General features: G+C 35.5%; 1 non-coding gene across 1 annotated transcript; it reads left to right on the top strand.

Annotated features, from left to right (window-relative positions):
* Positions 1-21,123: 21,123 nt before the first annotated feature.
* On the top strand, positions 21,124-21,230 carry LOC129073735 (U6 spliceosomal RNA). Its single transcript, XR_008529452.1, has one exon. It is a non-coding gene; the product is annotated as a U6 spliceosomal RNA (small nuclear RNA).
* The last annotated feature ends 3,107 nt before the right edge of the window (positions 21,231-24,337 follow it).

The following is a 24,337-nucleotide window of genomic DNA, read 5'->3' as shown; positions in this document are numbered from 1 at the left end:
ACGAAAAACAAACAAAAGGAATGTTTTGGGATACCGAGGGTTTTAAAATCAATGTGTGACAGGAAATTATGTCGAAAGTAAAAAAAAAAATTAAACCCAGAACATTCTTCCATATTTGTTATGTTGCTATTCGCCACAACTGCCAAACATTCAGATGCAAAGAAAATGCTTGTATAAATGCTTCCATTTTAACTGTGGCAACTGGCTTACAGTGCACCTTTTGGGGGATTCTGTAAAGATGTTATTTTTACTGCTTTGAAGAGAAAAATTTCACCTGGGGAAGCTAACTGTTAACCAATTAATCAGATTTATCTCATGGAAATTAGTTCTAATCACATTGCTGACAAGCATTATAGGAATTAACTAATGCTCAGTTACTTTAAAATACACAATGTAAAGCCCATTACTTAGACAAAAAAAAAAGAAAAAAGAAAAAGGTGCTAATAATCACTGGGAAAACAAATATGTACTTTTTTAAAGCCTTCCTGCAGTCTCTCTGCAGTTTGTGAGAGATATGGACACAGCAGCAGGGCTGAGCACACAGCAATCCCATTAATGATAGTGACAGCCAGAGTGAGGACCTGAATGTGAACAAGCATTTTAGTCTCCTCACACACTCCAGCCGCTGCTCTTGAGTCACACCTGGGACCGATTACCAAATAATTCCAGGATGTTCTCCCTATAGAGTACCAATCAAGATAAAAGAAAAGATTCTTCTTTTCTTTGGACCTTCTACACATTTAATTCTCTTTATAAGAAGAAACAAATTTACATTTATCCTCCAATTGTTCAATACAAAATTTGCAGGGATACTGTCAGGAATTTATGTTATCTCCAGGCAGCAGGAATATTTTTAATAAAATTGCTGTTAATTGCTCAAAAATCATGCAATAATCTACATGCACAAGTCCTCTATCAAAATGAATGCCTTTATTATACATATTCATGAAGTAGAATTTGAAATGTTTAAACACACACATTTCATGTACTCCCAAACAGTGTAATAGATTTGGAGTGCAAAATGGAGCAGAAGGTTCCCTAAACAGGAATATGCCATTGCTACCAAATAATAGAGCACCAAAGAATGCTTGAGCCACTATGAACCAAGCACTCTCCATTTAACCCCTTCACAACCAAATGAGGTAGGTACTAACATTATTCCCAGTTTACAGACAAGAAAATTAAAACATACAGTGATAATGTAACTTACTGTAGGTCACACACTTTGAAAGTGGAAAAGTAAATGAAGGGTTGGATTGGATGCAGTCTCTGCCCTCTTGACCACTTGACTGTGTCTTGAACCAAGAACACAGAGATGATTCCACCATCAGTAGCTGCCTGAATGGTTTGTGGTTGGGGCAGGGCACAGGCAAGAAGAGGAGGGCAAGGGATGAGGCAGAAGTGGTAAGCAGAGGTAAAGCCATGAACAAACTTGAACTATGAGACATGATAAAACTATTGTTAATGATTCCAATAAAAAAAAATGCTGATAGTCATACGGTTCTGGATTTGATTATATGTGCAAAAAAGTAATGATAAATCAGTTGGAACTTCAACTAATTGCATCTATTTTCTGTCTTTTGAAAAATAATTATTGCTCAATAGCCCTACATTGACAGAGACTGGGAAATAATAAAGATTTGTTTAGTTGTAATTAACATCAGTCATCCTTCCTGAGTTGTTGCTCAGTTGCCAAAGAATTGTATCTAGATTCTGTTTTCAGAAGCTTCTGCCAAGTATTATCCTCACATTTATAGTTTCCTCAGTAAAATTTCCTGTTACATTTTCCAGGGTACAGACTGTTCTACATCAACACATGTTTCTATAAGACCAATTAGTTCATATTTTCTCTTGATAAACAAAAACAAATTGCATAACCTGACATACACAGTTAAATTGCTTTGGCACTATTACTCAACAGTAGAGCGGCAATCACTCATGCACTTTATAACTTTTAATGAAGTAACTAATTTTTATTTCATAAAACTAGAAGATAGATAATAGAGAACTGTCATTTGGCATATTAAACATTTATAAATTCACATGATGCACACAGCTTTTTTATACCTCTTAAATTGGATAAATGGATAGATAAATAATAAATACATACATACATACATGCATGCATATACATGCATAGATGCATAGATAGATATAACACAAAGTACCTCATCCTGGATTCTCTGGGAAGCAGATCCAGATATGAAAATGAGCACAATGGTAGATCAGTAGAGAGTGGTTTTAGGATAAAGACCTGTGGAAGGGCGTGGAAGGAAGCAATTTGAGTAGGGGAAGAAGTACAGCAGAGATGCAGGTCCAATAAAAGCTTCAAGTGACCACACATCTCAGGACTGAGATGGACATTGAGAGTTGTCCCAAGGTGACACAAAGGATCTTCACATGCCCACATATGATTAGTCCTTGGATGTAAGCTGCCCATAGAAGATGTGACCATGAGCAAGTCAGGTTTCCTTAATTGAGACACTCCTCTAAATGGGCCAAGAGTCTTCTTTTAGGAGCACTATCAGTTCCTGAATGATTAAACATTTTAATCCTAAATAAAGATACGTGTGGCATATCAAGGTATTCATCAAAGGTATACAACTCTGTAATATGCAAAAATTTTTAAAAAAAGGGTACCTATAACATATGAAGAGGGACCCAACAAAAAATGGAATAATCTTCCGGAGAGTGGACCCCTTGTAGTACAAGTTTCCCCTACTTGATGGGTGTTCTACGAACCCATCTGTATCAGTGTACCAGCTGGCATTGTCGTGAAGGGCTGCATTTGGCTTCAGTGAAATTTTTTGAAGATGCTTTCAAGTGTTTTCCCATTTCATGATGGGGGATTTATGACCATCCTGCCCACACTGCACTGAGTGTTCAGCAGTTTTTGACCAAAAATGGCCTGACCTCCATGCCCCACCCTCTCTATTCACCCAATCCCACCACAGGTGACATTTTTTTGTTTGAAAAAAAGTCCTCAAAGGGAAACATTTTGCTGATGTGGAAGAAGTGAAACAAAAAAAACAGCAGAAGCATTAAAATACATCAAAATCAGACTTCTGGTCAAGACAGTAGCATAAGCAGATATGGCTTACTTCTTCACATAACCACATCAAAGTGCAACTAAACTATAGAACAACCATTACTCAGAACCATCAGAAATCAAATTGAATGAAAGTCTGACAACTACGGAATTCAAGAAACAACATCCATACAGACTGGTAGGAGGGGCACAGAAGCAGAATGGGCTGGTCCTATACCCCTGTGTGATAGATAAAAATTTGGGAGGGATATCTTGAGAGCAAGGAATCCCAACCCCATAGTAAGACATCAGCCCAGGGTTCCAGTGCCAGGAAAGTAAGTCCCCATAAATTCTGACTGCAAAAACCAGCATGGATTGAGTCAGTGGAAGAAACTGCTGGAGCCCCGAGCAGTTGCTCTTAAAGAATTCACACACAACCCTGGCTGGTGGGGCTCAGTGGATTCAGTGCCAGCCTGAGAACTGAAGGGTCGCTGGTTCAATTCCCGGTCAGGGCATGTGCCTGGGCTGCTGGCCAAGATTCCAGTGGGTGTGCAAGAGGCAACTGATCAATGTATCTTTTACAGGTGGATGTTTTTCTCCTTATCTCCCTCCATTCTCATCTCTCTAAAAATAAATAAATACCTTAAAAAAGAAAAAGAACTCACACACAGACTCACCTATTCAGACTCACTCCCTCTAGGCTGTAGCACCAGGGTAGCTGCTCACAAGGAAACACTGGCGTACTAGGAGAAACCGAAGTGTCTGGCATCAAGGCGTGCAGAGGCCATTCTCTTTTCTAAACCCTCCCCACACAGAGCTAGCCCACTGGTGCCATATCTGAGACTCCATCAACCTAGCTAAATACTGTTTGACCTGCCTAGAAGATCCCTAGGGAGCTTGGTGCACCCAACTTAATGGGTCCACCAAAGCTGTTTTGCCTTATAAATGGCTGGTCTTTGTTCATACTGCACAACTTCCTAAATCCTCTCAAATAAGCAACAGCTGGCCTCAGTGAGCTCCAGGTCTAGCACTAGCAGTAACAAGCCAAGATTAACAGCTTGGCTTCACCTGGGAATCTCCAAGCCTAGCACAAGTAGCAGCCATCTCAGATTGCTCTTTAGCTTAGGTGGGCTGTCTGTGGACAAGACGCAGGTTGGGGCTGACCTCATCCTGCACGACCTGGGAAACCCCAGGGTCAGTGCTCTCAGTAGACAGCTACAGAGCACATCAGAGCACCTCCACCATGGCCCTGCACAGCTGATCCTCCATGGAGGGCAGAGGTTGGTGGAAACTGGTCACGGGCAATCCTTGCAACTGATTGGCCTGCGTACATCCCTCCCATTGATCTGCCAGCAGCAACCAAGGCTCAACTACATGAGGAGAGTATTCTCAGCCCACATGAAGGGCACACCTTGAGCACCCAGCTCGGGTGATAGGGGAGGCTGTGTAACTGGGCCCTACACTATAGGACACCTACTACATTAGGCCACACTATCAAGACACAGAGTTAAAGCAGCTCTACCTAATACATAGAAACAAATACAGAGAGGCTGTAAAAACAAGGAGACAAAGAAACATGGCCCAAATGAAAGAACAGATCAAAACTCCAGAAAAAGAGCTAAACAAAATGGAGATGAGCAATCTATCAGATGCAGAATTCAAAACACTGTTTATAAGGATGCTCAAGGAACTTAGTGAGGACCTCAACATCCAAAAAAGATCTAATCATAAATAAAGGATACTCAAATTGAAATAAAGAACAATTTACAGGGAAACAACATTAGTGTGGATGATGCCGAGAATCAAATCAATGATTTGGAACATAAGAAAGCAAAAACAATCAATCAGAACAAGAAGAAAAAACAATGAAGATAGTATAAGCAGCCTCTGGGACAACTTCAATAGGTCTCACATTACCTTAAAAGAGTGTTAGAAGAAGAAAAGAACAAGAAATTGGAAATCTATTTGAAAAAATAATGAAAAAAACTTCCCTAATTTGGTGAAGGAAATAGACATTCAAGTCCAGGAAGCACAGAGAATCCCAAACAAGATGGATACAAAGAGGCCTATGCCAAGACACATGGTAATTAAAATGCCAAAGGTTAAAGATAAAGAAATAATCTTAAAAGCAGCAAAAGAATAGCGGTTAATTACTACAGGGAAGTTCCCACAAGACTGTCAGTTATTTCTCAAAATAAACTTTGCAGGCTAGAAGGAACTGGCAAGAAATATTCTAAGTCATGAAAACCAGGGAACTACACTTAAGATTGCTGTACCCAGCAAAGCTACGATTTAGAATCAAAAGACAGATAAAGAGATTCTCAGACAAGAAAAAACTAAAGGAGCTCATCACCACCAAACCATTATTATATGAAATGTTAAAGAGACTTATTTAAGAAGATCAAAACAATGAACAATAAAATGGCAAGGAGTACCTCTCAGCAACTGAATCTAAAACTCAAACTAAGCAAACTAGAAGAATAGAAAGAGAATCATGGATACGGAGAGCGTTTTAATCATTTCCAGATGGGAGAGGGGGGTAGGGGAATGGGCAAAGAGGTGAGGGGATTAAGAAGTACAAATAAGTAGTTACAGAATAGCTATGGGGATGTAAAGAACAGTATAGGAAAGGGAGTAGCCAAAGAGCTTACATGTATGACCCATGGACATGAACAATGGTGGGGGGATTGCCAGAGGCAGTGGGGGGTGCTGGGTGGAATGGGACAAAGTGGGAAAAATCAAGACAACTATAATAGCATAATCAATAAAATATAATTAAATACATAAATGTCAACAAATTAAAAAACTGTTTTGAGCAGTGGAAAAGTCTCAATAGACATATTGCATCAAATGGAGAGTACTTTGAAAGTAATTGAAATTTAAACATGTAAGAATAAATTTAAAATTTTATAAATAAATTCTGGGTTTTTTGGGCCCCCCCTTCTATATAAAGTATGTACATAATATATATTAAAAATGTATACATACGTTAAATAAAGTATATACATAACTATACCAAAATACAGACATCTATTTAATATGTCTCTGTGTATATTAAAACCATGCAATGTTTCAGTATCTTATCTTTCTCATGATGACCAAATGTTTTAGAATACTGAAACCAATGTTTCAGTATTTTAAAGATAAAATAACTGAAATGTTTCAGCTCTTTATCTTTATTCAAGTATCTAAGTTATAAATTAATAAGATGATCCAATATGCCAAATGTGTAAAATTAATTAAAAATCCTGAAAATTATATTTTAGTTGTCACATCCATAATATCACATATCTGATGTAAAAATTATCAGACTTATTATTTAATTTAGTAGAACACACTTTTTTTATTGTTGTTCAGTTACAGTTGTCCCGCATTTTTCCCCATTGCTCTCCTCGGCCCCCTCCCCCACTGTCAATCTCCACCCCATTGTTCTTGCCCTTGAGTCGTCTCTTCCTGTTCCTTGACTCGCCCGTCCCCTTCTTTCCCCCATTATCTTTCTTCTTCCTCCCATCTGGGCACTGTCAGTTCTGTATTTCCAAGTCTCTGGTTCTATTTTGCTCATTTGTTAATTTTGTTGATTAGGTTCCACTTACAGGTGAGATCATATGGTATTTGTCTTTCACCCTCTGGCTTATTTCACTTAGCATAATGCTCTCCAGTTCCATCCATGCTGTTGTGAAAAGTAGGGGTTCTTTCTTTCTGCTGCATAGTATTGCATTGTGCAAATATACCACAGTTTTTTGGTACACTCATTTTACTGATGGGCACTTAGGCTGTTTCCAGCACTTGGCTATTACAAATAATGCTGCTATGAACATTGGATTGCATAGGTTCTTTTGAATTGGTGTTTTGGGATTTGGGGTATAATCCCAGCAGTGGGATCACGGGATCGAAAGGCAGTACCATCTTTAGTTTTTTGAGGAAACTCCATACTGTTTTCCACAGTGGCTGCATCAGTCTGCATTCCCACCAACGGTGTACTAGGGTTCCCTTTTCTCCACAACCTCACCAGCACTTGTTGTTTGTTGATTTGTTAATGATGGCCATTATGACATGTGTGAGGTGATATCACACTGTGATTTTAATTTGCATCTCTCTGATGGCTAGTGATGTTCAGTATCTTTTCATATATCTATGGGTCATCTGCATGTCCTCCTTTGCCTATTTTTTAATTGGATTGTTTGTCTTCTTGACATTGAGTCATATGAGTTTTTTATATATATTAGAGATAAAACCTTTGTTCAATGTACAATTGGAAAATATGTTCTCCCATACAGTCGGTTCATTATTTTCATTTTGATGATTTTTTTTAGCTGTGCAGAAGCTTTTTATTTTATGTAGTCTCATTTGTTTATTTTTTCCTTTATTTCCTTTGCCTTAGGAGATGTATAGGCAAAAATATTGCTATGTGAGAGATCTGAAATATTACTGCCTATGTTTTCTTCTAGGACTTTTATAGTATCAAGACATATTTGAGTGTTTTATCCTTTTTGAGTTTATTTTTGTGTACAGTGTTAAGTTGGTGGTCTAGTTTCCTTTTTTTTTTTTTTTGCATTTACCAGTCCAGTTCTCCCATCACCATTTATTGAAGAGGCTATTTTTATTCCATTGTATCTTCATGCCCCCTTGGTCAAATATTAATTGACCACAGAACTGTGAGTTTATTTCTGGGCTCTCTGTTGTGTTCATATTGATCTATGGTGTCTGTTCTTGCGCCAGTACCAGGTTGTTTTGATTCCAGTAGTCTTGTAGTATAATTTTATACAAAGCATTCTTGGCCCTCCAACTTCATTCTTCTTTCTCAAGACTGCTGAAGCTATTCAGGGTCTTTTTGGTTCCATATAAATTTTTTGAGTATTTGCTAAATCAATGATATGCCATTGGTATTTTAATAGGGATTGTGTTAAATCTATAGATTGTTTTGGGAAATATGGACATTTTAATGATGCTAATCCTTCCAATCCATGAACAGTGTTATGCTTCCATTTATTTGTATATTCCTCAATTTCTTTCTTCAGTGTCCTATGGTTTTTTTGACTATAGATCTTCTACCTCCTTGGTTAAATTTATTCTTAGGTACTTTATTTTCCTCATTGCTATTGTAAATGAGATTTTTCTCCCTAGTTTCTCTTTCTGATAGTTCATTTTTGGTGTACAAAAATGACATAGATTTCTGAATATTGACTTTGTATTCAATTAGTTTGCCTAATTCACTTATTAGGTTGAGTATTTTTTTTCAGACATTATAGTGCTTTCTATGTACACTATCATGCCATCTGCAAATAATGACTTTTACTTCCTCCTTCCCAGTTTAGATGTCTTTTATTTCTTTTCTTTGTCTGATCACATTGGTTAGAACTTCCAGTACTATGTCGAAAAATAGTGGTTAAAGCAAACACCCTTGCTTTGTTCATGATCTTAAGGGGAAAGCTTGTAGTTTTCCCCTTTGTTATGTCGAGGTATGCTCCTTCTAGTCTCATTCTGCTGAATGTTTCTATCATAAATGGGTGCTGGATTTTACCAAATCCTTTTTCAGCATCTAGTCATATGATCATGTCATTTTTGTCCTTTGTTTATGTGATGTATTACATTTATTGATTTGTAAATATTGTACCATCCTTGCATCACTGTGATAAATCCCACTTGATCATGGTTTATAATCTTTTTAATGTATTGCTGAATCTGGATTGCCAATGTTTCATTGAGGATTTTATCATCTATGTTCATCAGAAATATTGCCCTGTAATTTTCTTTCTTTGTTTTTTCTTTACTTGGTTTTAGAATTAGAATAATACTGACCTCATAAAAAGAATTTGGGAGTCTTTTATCTTCTTGAATTTTTGGAATAGTTTGAGAAGAACAAGAATTAGTTCTCCTTTGAATGTTTGGTAAAATTCACCTGTGAAGCCGATACAGGACTTTTGTGTGCCAGGAATTTTATGATTACTACTTTGATTTCACTGGTTGTTATGTCTATTCAGGCTTTCTGCTTCTTCTTGATTCAGTTTTGGAAGGTTGTATATTTCTATAAATTTATCCATTTCATCCAGGTTGTCCAATTTCTTGGCATATAGTTGTTCATAGTCATTTCTTACAATCCTTTGTGTTTCTGTAGTATTGGTTGTTACTTCTCCTTTCATTTATGATTTTATTCATTTAGGCCCTCTCTCATTTTTTGATGAGTCTGGTTAAAAGTTTGTCAATTTTGTTTATCTCATAAAAGAACCTGCTCCTGGATTCATTGATCCTCTTAATTTTTTTTTTTAATTTCTATGTCATTTAATTCTGCTCTGATCTTGATTATTCCCTTCCTTCTACTCACTCTGGGCTTTGTTTGTTGTTGTCCCACGAGTGCTTTTAGATGTGGGGTTAGGTTGTTTTTTTGAGATTTTTCTATCTTCTTTAGACAGGCTTGTATTGCTATGAATTTCCCTATCAAGACTACTTCACTGTGTCACACAGGTTTTGGGTTATGTGTGTTCATTTTCATTTGTGCCTAGGTACTTTTTTATTTCTTCCTTGATTTCACTGTTAACCAATTCATTATTTAATAACATGTTATTCAGTCATGTATTTAAATGTTTTTGAGATTTTTCCTTGAAGTTGGTCTCTAGTTTCAAACCATTGTGGTCCAAGAAAATGCTTGATACAATTTCAATTTTCTTGAATTTCTCGAGGTTTGTTTTATGTCCTATATGTGGTTTGTCTTTAAAAATGATACATGTGCATTTGAAAAGAATGTATATTTTGCTTCTGGGGTGAAATACTCTGTAAATATCACCTAAGTCATTTTGACCTAAGGTGTTGATCAAGACCACAATATCCTTGTTAGTTATTTTTTGTTTGGATGATCTATCCATTGTTAACAATGGGGCATTTAAATCCACAACAATAACTGTATTGCTGTCAATCTCCTTCTTAAAGTCCTCCAAGATTTTCCTTATGTGCTTAGGTGATCCTATGTTGGGTGCATATATGTTTATAAGGGTTATACCCTCTTGTGGGTCAGCCCCTTAAATATTATATAGTGACCTTCTTTGTCTCTTATTATGGCCTTTCTTTTGAAGTCTATATTGTCTGATATTAGTATTGCTACCCTGGCTTTCTTTTTCAGGTTCATTTGCTTGGAATACTTTTCCTGTCACTGTACTTTCAGCCTGTGTATATCTTTTGTTCTGAGGTAGACCTTTGTAGACAGCATAAATGCGGGTTGTATTTTCTTATCGATTCAACTATCCTTTGTCTTTTGATTGAAGAATTTAATTCATTTACTTCTAAGGTTATTATGATAGGTATTTATTTATTTCTATTTTTCCCTTTGTGTCTGTGTTTCTCTCTCTTCCTTTCCCTCCCTCCCTCATCTTCTTAAAGCAGTCCCATTAACATCTCTTTAAATGGTGGTTTGGTGGATGTGTACTTTTTTAGCCTTTTTTTTTTTTTTGTCTGGGTAACTCCTTACTTTGCCTTCCATTTTAAATGAGAGCCTTGCTAGGTAGAGAAGTCTTGGTTGCAAATCTTTGCTTTTCATTATTTTGAATACTTCTTTCTATTGTCTTCTGGTTTGTAGTTTTTCTGTTGAGTAATCAGCTGATTGCCTTATCAGAGCTTCCTTGTATGTTACTAGCTGTTTCTTTTTTTCTGCCTTTAAGATTCTCTCTTTGTCTTTAAATTTTGCCATTTTAATTATAATGTTTCTTGGAGTGGACCTCTTTTGTTTCATCTTGATTGGGGCCCTATGTGCTTCTTGAACTTGTGTGACTTTTTCCCTCACCAACTTAGGTAAGTTTTCTGTCCTTATTTTTTTCAAACAGGTTTTCTATCCTTTGTCTCTTTTCTTTTCCTCCTGGAATCCCTATAGTGTGAATACTGTTATGTTTCATGTTGTTCTGCAGCTTCCTTAAATTATATTTATTCTTTTTGAGTCTTACTTGTTTGTTTGTTTTGTCTTTTGCTCTGACTGGGAGTTTTTTTTTCCCTACCTTTTCTTCCAACTTGCTGATTCAATCCTCTGCTTCATCTAGCCTGCATTTAATTCCTTTTAGTGTATTCTTCACTTCAAATATTATATTCTTTATCCTCCTGGTTCTTATAGTTTCTATGTGCTTTTTCATGCTCATATATTTGCCACTAAGTTTCTTGTAGTTCTCAGTGGTCCCTTATTATCCTTATAACATTATTTTAAACTCTATGTCTGATAAATTAGTTGTTTCAATTCCATTTAGCACTGTTTCTGGGGATTCCTCCTTTCTTTTTTATTAGGGGTTGTTTCTTTATTTCCCCATTTTAGGTGGTTCTTTTTGCTTGTTTCTTTGTATTAGATTGATCTGCTTTGACTCTCTGTCTTCTCTGAATAGCCTTCTAGGTAGGAGTTCTCTGGGATTCAGTGATGCAACCTCCTTGAACTCCTGAGCTGGATACTCTAAAGATGTTCTTTATGCTATTGATGTGGATTTTCTTGTAATTGGGTTTTGGTTGTTATTGGTTGTTCATCAGTGGGTTTTCCCCTCCCACTGGGTGACTAAGAGTCACAACCCCCACCATGTCTTATATGCTATTGTATTGGACCCACTGTCTCCTCCTTCAGGATCTGTCCCTGTTGTCAGCTGATATCCCACTCTAGCTTTAGACAGCCTGTTCGAGGCTACAAGCAGTCCACAGTCTGTGGCTGTCTCCTTCAGGCTTGGCTGGTCCTTTCAGTTCTGCTCTGCTGGCTTTTTATCAGTACAAGGCCCAGAGGTGGTTCATCTAACATCCAACAACAATGCTTGTACCACCTCCACCGGCTTCTAGAGGTGGCCTCTAGTGTAATCAAGAGGATGGGATCCCTGGATCACCCCACTGGATGGTGCTGTTCAGTCTTCAAGGAAGATGGTGGGTGTTCTTTCCAGATTCTTATGTTCCCTCATATTAGCCTTATGTAACATTCTTAGCTTCTGTAAACCAATCAAGACACAGCTCTTTAAGAGGTTTTATATCTAATTTATTTCTTTATTTCTCCAACTGTTAGAAAATAGTTTTTAAAAATAAGTAAAGGCTTTTCTTAATTATAGACACATAGGTACAGCTTGTAGTTTTAGTTCTATTCCCTTAGTTATGAATTGAAATAAACACAGAAAGCAAAACTCACAAATACAGAACTCAAAGAGTTCTTCACCTTTCTAGTGGAAGTTGCTATATTCCTGAATAAACAAGCAGACCACCAAACAAAATTTTCTGTCATCTCTCACCCAACTGAACAAGTCTCTACCAAAAGAAGATCATTAAATAGGCAAACCATAAAACCTAATTCACAAACATTCCTGGCAAATAAATCATGGGTTACATAAAAACTAGTACCATAAATAAAAACTAAAGCACAGAATCTGGGGCAGGATGGGGGTGGGGAGGGAACAAGAAACAAGTCAGTGAGAGTTCTAGTGCAACTTAGGATTTGCAACAGGATCCAAGAAAATGTGCTTATTCTCAAACTACACACTTTAATTGATTCTGAAATGTGCATTTATTTGTAAATTTTCGTGGAACCTCAAAGGTTATTAAAGCACAATGTTCAAAATTTTAGAATATGAGATAGATTTGACAAACAGTGATGGTTGGTGCTAGTTCAACCCCAACAGCCATCCTCAATTTGGGGTGCAGTGAAGAAAAAACTTTCTTCTATGCAAAACTGCTCAATGGTGACATAGCAAGGCTGTGAGGCAATGCTAGGGCCAAGCGGCCCTGGGTCCAGTCCGCTCTTCTGCCAGGCAGTTCAGATCAGCTCTACTCTGCTTTTGTCTGCCTCTCTGCTTCTGTGCAGGTCTGCCTTTTTCTGCTCTGGGGAGATGTCTTTGGTATTTCAGCTCTAGGCGGGGAAATGCAATGGTTAGTTTTTGGTAGAAAAGGAATGTGCATTTCCAGAGCCAGAGGGGAGCTGGATAATATAGACAGAAGTTCCCACTCCTGGCCCCTGATTAGTCTGTCCTCATGCAAATAAGACTCTAAATTCTCACTCTTCACAGTTTGCTTAATCCCAAAGGAACTGTCCTGATTGGTCTGGTTGCTCAGAGCTGCATGGCTCTAACTGGCTGGGGAAAGCCTCAGTCCTATTGGTTGAAATAAGATACCAGGAACTCCTTCATAAGGGCTGGCTCAGGTTGCAGAAACACAGTGCAGCAGTGTTTCAGTGTAGAGACAGGTATTAGTGCAGGCTTCTCTCCTGGGTGTAGTTTACATCAAAGGTCCCTGTGTGGAAATGGCTGCTAGGCTCTGTTTTATAAAATTTGAGTCCAGTCATCAATAGCCCTTCTTCAATGGTGTTTCGTTGGGTTTTTTTCCCCTCAGGGCTCACAGAATACACTTGTGAAAAGATTTATTCAACTCACTGATACAAGAACCGGGAGGACTGTCAAACTGGTTCATTAATTCTATTTGTAAAAATACTGTTAAATGATACCTCAACTCAGATCTCCAAGGAGGGAGCATTCCAGTTTTGCAAGGCTCAAACTCAGAACAGATTGTTCTTCCCTGTGACCATCTTAATGAAAACTGTCCTGCTCAGACATTCATTTCTATCTACCATGTCCATGCCACGAGCTATTCTACTCTAAATCCTGAGTGTGCCTCCATCTGTGTTGAACTGCCTTTCTGGTTTATTCAAGTTATCTCCTAGAATATTTATCATTGTTTTTATTAGTATTTTGGTAACAAATTTTTGTTTTTATTAACTCAATTTTCTCAAAATGCACATTCTTCCATCATATATATACATATATTCATATATATATTCAGTATATATATTCATATATATTCAGTATACATAAATTCTAAGGTATAGATATATTATAGACTGAGTTTCTCTTCCATTCATAATTTTTTGTAAACCAAAAGTAGAAATAAAATGATGAACTCAACCTCTGATAGGCTAAGGCAAAAATTTATTCTTATTTTCTTGAAAGAACAAGAATCTAAAGCCTCTTTTATCTGGTTTTCACTATAATGGGAATTCATCCATGCATGATGACTTGTCTTTGCTCCATCACTCTTATTCTGACATATCAGAGCAATACTTTGGCAACTATGGGAAAGAACAAATATTGAAGCAAGAAGTACTTTCAGACTTTTTCCTCTGCTAGTTGTCTAGGGAATTATATTCCAGTAAATAATAAAGCACTCTAAAACCTATTCTGAAAATTTTTCTGATTTAAAGTTTCTGACACAGCATGACATGGCTGATTGTGCCAATGAATTTTCCCACTTAAGCCAAGAAAAACTGTACAACAATAATTACCTAATTAAGATTTGCATAATTATGATTACTAAATTTCAAGAGAACTGTTGTAGTAACAGTATAACAATTTACCTAAGGCCAATTAAGTTGCGTTTGCTTTCTGCTATAATTTATTTTAATCTAAAAGAGCATTGAACAGGATATGTCTAGTTGATGATTTAATTAACAGTATATTAAAGAGTTAGATTAGAAATTGTTATGATGCTGAAAACTTTAATGCCCTTTAAGTCTGGAATGAATCTATCCCTTACTCCCTAAAAAGTTTAGGATTTTCACAAGTCTATTATTCAAAATAAGATAAATATACTACAAAATTTACTTATTCTTGGGGTATTCATTTAATAACAGAGAAAGGGAAAGAACACAGAAAAACTATTTTAGTGAAATAAAAAATATTAGTTTAATGTCTTTGAAAGTCATACTGGAAAAGCAACAATACAAAGTAGAAACTCCATTTACTTTCTGAAACGGACAGAGCATTCAAGAACTTAGAAAACGGGATCAAAGAGAAGGTTTGAGATGGAGTTTGTTTGGGGCTTTTGATTCCTATGTTTTGAAAATGTCTCTGAGACTATTCTTGAAGAAAAGGACAAGAAAAATTAGATGTTAAAATTTTCAGTGTGTTTCACAGTCCAAAATCAAAGGCACCCAACACAATTAGTAAACAAAGAAAATTGCAAAGAAATACTGAGATAGAGTCTTCTGATTATAATGATAAAAATCTGAAAATGTTTTCTTATTCCTTTGCTATGACTCTATGTTAAAGAATGGATTAGTTTAATAGCTGTCAAATATGTGATCACATAATCAATCACTCATTTTATAATCGTTACACACAGTATGAGAAGCTGTCAATACCCACACCTACCCATTCTTGTTTGAAACTTCAATTCTTTTACCCAGTATTCTGAACACAAAATCTAAATCTTCATCTGACCATCTTTTAAATCTTGTTTAATCTATCAGTTTATTCCCTTTTAAGAGATAAATGAACAAAGTTCTATGTTTTTACCTCTTTGTGGTGATACATTCAGTTAAAAAATGATCACCAATATTTCCTATTAAATGCAAGAGAAGTGCATTTGCTTCCTTTAGAACCATTAGTCTAACATTTCCCGAGGATAATGGGTTCACACAGTTTTACAAAGCTGTCATCCATGACATTTTAAAGAGATTTATCCTAAGCATTTCAAACTATAAAAAAAAACTTTGATATTTAACTAAAATATCATCAAATGGTGCCTGCTTTAATGTTTTTATCATTTTCTTAACATTTAAGGCCTCTCCAAGCTTTTATTTTCTATTTAGAAACTAGACAACTACCATTCCAGATCAGTAATCCCTAATATTTTTCTCTTCCAACATCTGTTTATATGCACAATAATCAGAGACCCAGGTATTTCAGATTTTAACGTTGGGCTGCAAACTAGAGGTTATACACATTTGCTAACACGGGCTAACACTAATTGCACTGTTTTTTCACAACTGTTAGTGACAAACATGTGAGAACCGATGTCCTTAGTTATCATCACTGAAAACTAGGAAAGATTTACTGCTATCACAGAAAAACCTCACTCCCATTTCTGCTCGCCTTGATATTTTGACTCAGAATTTGGTAGAAAAATGCAAAGCTCACTAAAATGGGCAATTGTTATCTTCACTGATTCCCCAGGCAGAAAAAACTTCTGTGAGAAGATGAGTAAACAGTTTTTTTAGCAACAGAAATCACTTGCCTAAAATTGGTAGTACAGATTTTTATTAAAACAAAAATGTCTTTTCCTCTATACCACTAAACTGTTCTTTATTATTTCTTTTATTCTAAAGACCCCTGGATATTCTGGCTTGCTTTCTGTAACTCCTTCTTAATTTTACTTATAGTCAATTCATGTTATCCTTGACTTTCTGAAACATGAACAACTCTGGCTTGAGTATAAAATTTTAAGATTGGATAATCTTAATCTATACTGAAGTAGTATTATTAAGAACAATTTTTATCATATATGAAAAATTTTTAAATTACCAGATATTAAAAGATTTAATTTTAAATTATGTGGTCCAAAGCCATTAACTCACATCACTTTCTGCCTTTTTATGTCTACGTTGAAAAGTATTCTTCCCAAGGGAAGAAGTTCTGAGTGTTTTTTGTAGCTCTTTCCCTGAGGCAACCTCTTGTTGTCAGGACTTCTGAATTGCTTTCTTGCCTCAAAGAAACAATCTTCCTCTATGACAAAAGAAAAAAAAATCTATGATTAGATAAAATAAGTGAATAAATCATCTGCAAAACAGTTATATAGTTTCAGGAATGATTATTTTTGAACAGTTTTTATATTGGAGCACATTCCTTGTAGTTTCTTGTTTTGAGTTAGGAATTTAGTATCTCTTGTTCTAAACCCCAAATCAAGGAAATGAAGCATCAAAGAATTCAGAGGTTTGGAGTTGATCAGTTTTAACATACAGATTATTTCCAGGCAATTTATAATCTTTGTATTTAGCTCATAATTTTCAAAGTGCAAGTTAAGATATGTTAAGCTTATAGAGAAAAGGATACTATTGAGATGAAGATGCAAAATCTGAACCTAAACCTTTGTAATTGTTGTCATTAAAACAATATTTTTTAACAGCCCTAAAAGTATGGAATTTAGATTAAGTACAGCAGTTGTCTCATGCCCAGTTTACAGATAGTGACAATTATATAGTCAAGTAATTCAAAACAATTATAGTGACAACGATATAGTCAAGTAATTCAAAACCTCTTTTCTTTTGTACCATCATCTGCCTCATGAGATTGGCTTTTGTGGTGACAGGCAGCTGAACTTCAGTTTTTGTTTGGTTGCATAAGGAAAATACAAAGTCTTCTAGATTGGGGAGTAGCTGTACACATAGAGTTTATGTGATTTGGGGATTCATTGATTTTGGGAAGCGAGGGAGATGGAGGAATCAAGAATAACTTCTCTTTGATTTAGGTGAAGGATACATGAAGGTGGTATTAACTGAGGGTGCAAAATGGTGCATCTTTGATAATGCAAAAATGATTTTAGTTTTGTATATGCTATATTTGAGATGTCTTTGCATTATTTGTGTGAATGTTCATTATCAGTGTCAGAAATATAATAGAGATTTTTAGGATTCACATAGAGAATAATCTCAATCATCTAGGAGTATAAAAGGGCTAAGAAGAGAATTTGAGAAGCCCCAATAATTAAGAGAAGTATAGAGAATAAAAACCTGAAAAGGAAATTGAGAAGAAAGCAGACATACTTAAGAAATATAAAACAAAGCAGTGTAGTGTCATGGAATCTTAAGAAACTGATGTCATATTTGGTAGGTATAAAAATGGCCCCTCATAAATATCCAAGTACCAATCATCAGAAACTATGAATATTATACCCTACATGGCAAAAGGAACCTCACAAGTATGATTATGTTAAGGATCCTGGCATAGGAAATTTTACTAGATTATTATCTGAGTAAACCAAATGCAATCACAAGGGTTCTCAAGAGGGAGAAGTAGAAGGATCAAAGTCAGAAGACAATTGAGGGTGGAAACGAGTGATAGAGAGATGAGCCAAAGAATACCAGTGACCTCTAGAGGCCAGAAAATACCAGGAAATGGGTTTTCCCCTAGAGAAAAGAAATGATGTCCTACCAGTTCATTTCAGACTTCTGACCTCCAGGACTGTAAGGTAGTAGATTTATGTTGCTTTTAGGCACTAATTTTGTGGTAATTTGTTAAAGCAACAATGGGAAATACACTATATTATATAAGAGCTGAATTTAGCAACATAGAATTCAATGGTGACATTTGAAAGGGAAGTATTCTTTAGAGGAAAAGTTGTGAGATTGCAGTGTTTTGAGTGATTTAAAAGAGTAAATGACTTTTTGGGGATCTTTTATTACATCTCTGCCCTTAGTGTTTCAGATTGATGGCTTCTTCAGCTCCAAGTCTGTTGAGGCAAAAAGAAAACCCAAGGAATTCACCACTGTAGTATTTCCTGGGTCTCAAGATCCCTAGCTGGTCTGCCTTCCTCTTTTCACCTCTCAGAATATTTTTATGTTTGCTTTATGTACAATGTCCAGGGCTTTTAGTTGTACTTAGCAGAAGGAATAAGGGAAAATATCCCCAATTTATTTTTTAAATGTAAAGGTTTAATGTCTTGCTCATCTGAGTTTTTCACAATTTTTCCATTGTGTTAGGATAGGCGGCTGGTTATTAACAAACAAAGGGAGTAAATGGAGCTAGACATATAATTAAGCCGGATTAACTAGAAAGGGGAAGTTTCACAGTTACTCTGGGCATCCAAGTGGACAAGAAAGGCCAAATTTCTCATATCCCTAGGTTACCAAGGGGAGGGAGAACCAATAAAGGGAAATTCCTCTGCTAGGCACATGCACAGGAGAAATCAAGATGGCAAACATAAAGGTGAGGGGTCTAGCCTGGGAAATCTGAGGAAAGGATCAGATAGGGTAAGGGCACAAAAAACCTGGAAGATTCAGGAAAGGGATTGGAAAGAGGGACAGACCAGCACAAGCATGTGGAATTAAGAAGAAGGTTGGACATTTTAAAGGAAAGCCTGTTTGCTCATGAAACCAAGAGAATATATGGAGGATTAATAAGAATCTTATTCTTATTAATCTTGCAGCTATTGCTTCGAGAGCTTGCCCACTCTCTACATCGATGAGGGTATACTATTTCTTTTCACCCCAATAAATCTTTCTTCTCCCTATGCTTAAACTTCTTCCATGCCTGTGCCCTTTGAAATTATTTTCTTGCAACACCACAAGGACCACTTTCTCTGGCAACAATTGGACATGAATTGCTTGTGTCTTTAAATAAATGTGTTTATACAAATATAATGCTCAGACTGGCACTTTACATGTCACACAGTAAACAATATACAAAGCTAAATTTATTTTGGATGACATAAAAATTTGATACATAATAGAAATATAAAATAAATGTCCCCAATCCTATATAATATGTAACTCATCAATGATACGACCTCTCAAATGACTTTTTCTAAAACATATCCTATAAAAGGTGGTTCTCAAAAATAGTTAACAACTGGTACAGTGCAGGAAGAAATTGTTAAGAATGATTACCAGCAGAGAGAAAGGACTGGCTGGCACAATGAAGTGGTACATATTACTCTCTGGTCTGTAGAAAATCTGATAAAAAATTCTAAGAAAAACTGTTCAATGGACAAATTACCATTAGGAAATAATGTTTGCTATTTCCTTCACTTGGGAATTCTTGTCAGAAAAAAATATCCATAACTTCATTAAATCCACATTTTTATTTCATCATGAAACTATTTTCTCATAAAAATTTTTATTTTTCTGGCCATACCTACTTACAGCCTGTAGAATACACTTTGCAAATGCTCCCACCAGTGCTTTTATGTTAAATTTTATTCTGTTAAGCAACTCCTTGTTCATAGTCTTTTCTACCAGTTATTGACACCTAAATAGAATATTATTTATTGTTTAATGATTTATTATACATCCTAATGTGTTTAAGAAGAGACATATCTAATATTATATCAACTTTCCTGTGCCTATGGATACATTCATTCGCTAGAAGGATATGAGCAATGAATAAAAGCAGCATATTAGAGAAAGGTGAAAAGGGGAGAAGGTTTAAGTTTAGAGCTAAAACTATGTTTTGATTTTCTGTAGTGCCATTTCTTATCAATTGGTAGGAATTCTTTTTGTTGAGAATTCTGCAGCTGGATCTTGGTTCAGATGGGAACTGCAACATCAACCAGTGACAGCTTTTATCATTACAAGATGAATAAATGAGGGCCTGCATTCCAAGTACTTTGTGTCTTTTTATGGGATAAGGTTGAAAAAGAATTATATTATATATTGATCTAATTCTTCCTTCACATTTGAAAAGGAGCTTTGCTTTTAAAGAGGAAACACAATTTAGAAATCTTCTCAATCTCTTGGCTATTCTAGCTGAGATGGGAACCTGTTTCTGCCAGACAATAAAATCTATGCTTTTTTTCACTATAGTGTACCGTGATATATATATAATCCATGAAAGATGTGTAATGAGATACTTCTAGGGGTAATTATACTGAAAAAATGCATTTTCAAATTTGAAAAGTACTATGCAATTTAAATGTATTACTGTGTGCAGCAAGTACAGTTAATTAGCTTTCATGATTTTCAAAATAATTTTATTATAAATAATAAAATAAGCATTAAAACATTATTATAAAATGTTGCATTTATATATGACCCAGGATATTCATATTTAGCTCCACTATAAGTAAATTCAAATGCTTCCATAAAATTAAGAAAATTTTTCCGTGAGCAGAAAATGGAAGAGAAATAAGCAATGAGTAGGCCAAAAGCTGCAGGCCTTCCTGCTCCGCGTGTAGAAGCAGCCAGAAGCAGCCGGGATTAAAAGTGACTAAGGTAAGAAGAGAAACCATAGCTGGTTTATTGGTTAGCACTCAGTCAGGACTGGCCTTCTGGTGCCTGAAAAACTGCTGTAGAAAACTGAATGTGGCGCAGCTTACATAAAGTTACCAGACTGAGGAAGCAAAACAGAGCTTCAAAACCGGATCCTAAGCCAAGCCACTCACTGGACAAGCTACATGTATGAAATTCCAAGAGCCCTCAGAGCAAAAAAATTTTGTCTTGTTAATATATGACTCTTTCCTGGAAGGGGATCCAGGGGCCATATGGTGGCAGCCACAAAGCTACTGGCCAAAAAAAACAAGAGCAAAGAAGGGAGAAAAATCAATATCTCAATGAAGACATGGTGCAAAATTAAAGTCCAAAATACATGAAGATTACCAATGCTACAAATTGCCAAACAGTGCTCGCTTCGGCAGCACATATACTAAAATTGGAACGATACAGAGAAGATTAGCATGACCCCTGCTCAAGGATGATTCCCAAATTCGTGAAGCGTTCCATATTAAAAAAAAAAAACAAAAAACAAAAAAACAAACAAAAAAACAAATTGCCAAACAAAATGAACAAGCAAACAAACAAAAACAGGTATTTCAAAATATGAACAAGTAGAAATGAAAATGAATCAATCAACATTTTTAAAATTGAAAGTATACCTACCGAAAGTAAAACAATGTCTGATATAATAGTCTTAAGTTAATGAATTATTAAATTTTTAGTCAGTGATAGAGTATTTACTATGAACATGAGTCAGAGAGTTAAAATATTTTTTAAAAGGAAGGAAGGAAGGAAGGAAGGGAGGGAGAGAATAAGAAAGGGAGGAATACATAGTTTAGAGACATGAAAAATAATTGAGAGTCTCCAAGATGGGTTGAATGGGAATGTATCTCTCCTTTAAAAAAATGGAAGAGAAGCGATATTAAATGCTATGATGGCTGAGTGGTTGTTTTCTTTTTTTTTTTTTTGACAAAATTAAGAAATAAGAAATGACTAATCAAAAGTACATCCAATTACATGCTGGAATGTTTTAAGTCTTTATTAGAAATGGCATAATGAAATATGGATTTTAAAATTTACCAAAAAGAAAAAATAGTTACTTGCTAAAGAACAATTGCATTGGCAGTAGAATTCTTGTTAGTAAAAGATAAATGCTAGAAAATACTGACGTATCTTCAAAGAGCTGAAGGAATGCTATTCTAGTTCAACCATCATCCAAGAGCAAATGTGAGGGTTCCATATCTAGCAGTCTGAGAGTCTGATTTCTCTGAGGGATTCTCCCACAAACACTCAACTAAATAATGGATAACATAGTTCTCGATGTACTCAATATTCCCAAGAAGCTGGGAAAATCTGTTGTGCCTCCATTAAACCAGGAGTTAATGAGGGAGCAATGAAAGGTAAGCAAGTAGAAGAAATGTGATTGCTCCAAGGATGTGTGCCTATAATACTATTGTAATTATACATTAACCTTTGGTCCAGCATCCATATAAAGAGGCTAAAGCTGAGAATTCTTTCTTAAACTAGGACACCCGGAGTTTAATGTAGTTCTAGACTCATGGAACCCCAGGGCCCTCAACAGAAACACAGGTTTAAGGGAAACATTCCCACTTTAAACCCACAATATCCCCAGATTAAGGTCAGTCAACTGAAAACTTCTAAAAAACCTTCAAGCAAATGAAGAGGCAAGGCCATGAAGGAGGCAGCAGAAACAAAAGGAAGAAAAGATGGAATTGTCAGGTGAAAATGTGGAATATAAAATATATAAAGTAATAAAGATGAATTTCACAAATGGAACAAGCCACAAGAGACTTTCAGAAATGATCACGCAATTTTAAAAAAGCAACCAAATGGAATTCTAGATACAAAAAAAATGTAATTGCTGAAATTTTTTTAAAAACTGATTAAATAAATTAAGTAGTGGAATAAGCATAGCCAAAGAAACATTAGGAAAGATATATCTGAAAATTTGCCCACAGCAAAGAGCAGAGAGCCAGGGGCATACAAAAAAATGAAAAGATCCAGTATAGAAAAGGAGAAAAGAGCAAATAGAAAAGAGGCTTGTCAATAAATTTATAAACTTAGCTAAAATTGACAAGTTCTTAAAAATAAAATTGCAAACTCTTAATCAAGAAGTAGAATGTCTCAACAATCCTAAAATTGTTATGAAAATTGATCAATACCTAAAAGAGAAAAATATCAGGTTTGGTGATTTACCATGCAGCTTCTCACACATTTTCAAAAATAAAAATCTTTCTAATCTTAAACAAAGCCTTCCAGATAATAGAAAAAGAGGATGGGAACATATTTCCCAACTCATTCAGTGAGACCAGTACACTAGTGTTAAGGTATGAACATTTATATGTTTGATAAAGACAGTTTTAAAAGGAAAATAAACAATCTCCTTCATAAACAGAGATAATAATTCTGAACAAAATATAACTAATTCAAATCAAACAATAGATAAAATATGCGATCCATTAAGAACAATTTAAACATCCCCAAAATCCAAGAATGATTTGCATTAATAATAAAAACTATAGAAAACAGAAATAAAAGCACATATTCACTTCAACTGATGCAGAAAAATAGCATTTGAGAAAAAATAAGTAGGATAAAAACTCTTAGAAAAATAACAGGAGAAATGAATTTAATTACCCTGATAAATCTTAAAGAAGCCTATTACAAATGCTGTTGTTAATGGTGAAATATTAGAAGCATCTGTTTAGAATTCTGAAATTTGACAAGGATTCAACTGCTTCAATTCAACATTTAGTTCTAATGTCTAACTAGTGGCATCAGACCAGAAAAAGAATGGAAGACTAAAGTTGGAAAAGGAAGAGATAAAACTTACTAGTGACAGTTCACAGGCTGCCACTCAATCCACTGAGCAACACCAGCCAGGGCATTTACACAGTGGAATACTATGCAGCAGAAAGAAAGAAGGAACTCCTACCCTTCGCAACAACATGAATGGAACTGGAGAATATCATGCTAAGTGAAAGAAACCAGGTGGTGAAAGACAAATACCATATGATCTCACTTATAAGTGGAACCTCATCAACAAAACAAACAAATGAGAAAAAATAGAACCAGATACATGGAAATAAAGAACAAACTGACAATGACCAGAGGGGAGAGGAATGGAGGATAATGGGTGAAAGAAGGGTGCAGGACAAGTCAAGGAACATGAATAGGGGACACATGGACACAGACAATGGGATGGGGATTGACTGCGGAAGCAGAGTAGGGGAGTGGGGCTGGGGAGAGCAATGGGGAAAAGGTGGGACAAATGTAACTGAACAACAACAAAAAAAAACCCACAAAAACTTGTTAGTCGCAGGCAATATAATTGAAAAACTCAAAATTATCTATCTAAAATTTGTAGGAATTGATGACATAGAGCCAGGTTGTTGGTTGATTAATACACAAAAATCATTTGTGTTTTTATATCACATCAACAAAAAATTAGGCAAAATGTTTTTAAAGAAACATTTGCAATATCAAGAAATACTATAAGGTTCTTAGAATATATCTAACAAATTTTTTTAAAAACCCATATAGAGAAAATTTTACCAGTATTAAAAAACATTTCAGATGATAAATTAATAAAAGCTTAT

Source organism: Pteronotus mesoamericanus, unplaced genomic scaffold (genome assembly GCF_021234165.1).
Source record: "Pteronotus mesoamericanus isolate MK-2021 breed Mesoamerican mustached bat unplaced genomic scaffold, CSHL_Meso_final contig_42, whole genome shotgun sequence".
Classification (NCBI taxonomy): Eukaryota; Metazoa; Chordata; class Mammalia; order Chiroptera; family Mormoopidae; genus Pteronotus; species Pteronotus mesoamericanus.
This window is presented reverse-complemented; position numbering and strand designations above follow the sequence as displayed.